The sequence below is a fragment of the Dreissena polymorpha genome, chromosome 3, assembly GCF_020536995.1.
Source record: "Dreissena polymorpha isolate Duluth1 chromosome 3, UMN_Dpol_1.0, whole genome shotgun sequence".
Taxonomy (NCBI): domain Eukaryota; kingdom Metazoa; phylum Mollusca; class Bivalvia; order Myida; family Dreissenidae; genus Dreissena; species Dreissena polymorpha.
Window position 1 is genome coordinate 70,752,998 of NC_068357.1, and position 1,412 is coordinate 70,754,409.

Genomic DNA, 1,412 nt, shown 5'->3' on the forward strand with positions numbered 1-1,412 from the left:
TGCAATACAGACTATCATTGCCGAGTGTAGTACTGGCGTAAAATACCTATGATGACAGGTCATATATACAACACATTTATCAACATAATGTCTGAGTTGATCATTCATAAAACTTATCCATGTGTCTGATATAATTAGGTGTATGTATTTGTAAATACCATGCTATTGATAAATTAAAACGTTTTTTTTTCATACATTAACATTTTGTGTTTTATGATTATAATTAAGGTAATAAAGAATTTTACCATGATCTATATTAAATATTCTAAAAATTGATAACAATCTAAAATTATCATGATTGTTTATTTTAAAGTAGAATTTTTAATGTTTCTCACTATTTTAACGATTGTCGACATTTGCTTGATTCAAAATAAAATGTATTAATCAGAATGTTGGTATCAAGTTTAAACCTACTTAAGTACAATTGCATTTAAAGTACTTGCTTCGTACATGTATTTGAAATGCCCTTGAGTCCGTTTACTGGGCCTAGAGCCAGTCCTTGAGTATCTCTGGGAGATTTCTAAAAAACACTCCTTCAGTGGGGATCGAACCCGTGACCTCCCGGTCATAAGATGGACACCATGTCCATTACACATCAGTGACCTTTGAATATTTTAGTATTTCAGCATTATATAATATAATGTTGCTACGAAATTGTAGAAAATGATTCCTGTGCAGTACTAAATAAGTCTAAATGCATACAATTTTAATTGTGAATACCCTTACATGCATGAGTTATAACTACCTGTCCTTGATTATTAGTTGCAGGTTCACAGGTAAACTGGATTATAAGCATCAACTTGACAACTTATCTCCCCAATGATACATTGTACTGTTCACTCTCAGGACAAACTCAGTCAGTGAGAAAACTAACAGTGTAAAAAGACGACTGGATTGTGACAATTCTGGCAGAACAAGCAAATGTTATCATTTAATATAACGAAGAATTCCAGTTTAATATACATTCCAAGCAATTATGCCATTGACAAACAAAGTAAATAATACAAAGGTTGATTTTTCCAATATTGCCTGTTACAATTTGATTCTAAGTCTACTGTGTCTGAAAATAAAAAAATCCTAAATGATGTAATAGAAACATACATATTTCATTACTAGTTTTACAAGTATATATACATTTTGTATAATATATTTTTGTCAATTGTCAATCAAGGTAAGTTTAACTAATATATATATATATATATATATATATATATATATATATATATATATATATATATATATATATATATATATATATATATATATGCTTTTATTTGAGTTTTTTTGCTATTGGATTCAAAATAATATTACATTAGCCTAATTAATATCACAGCAGTATTCCTTGCTTGTCTGCAAGTACTTTAGAAATCAGGGATTATTATTTTACTGATTTAGCCCAAATCTTTATAGTA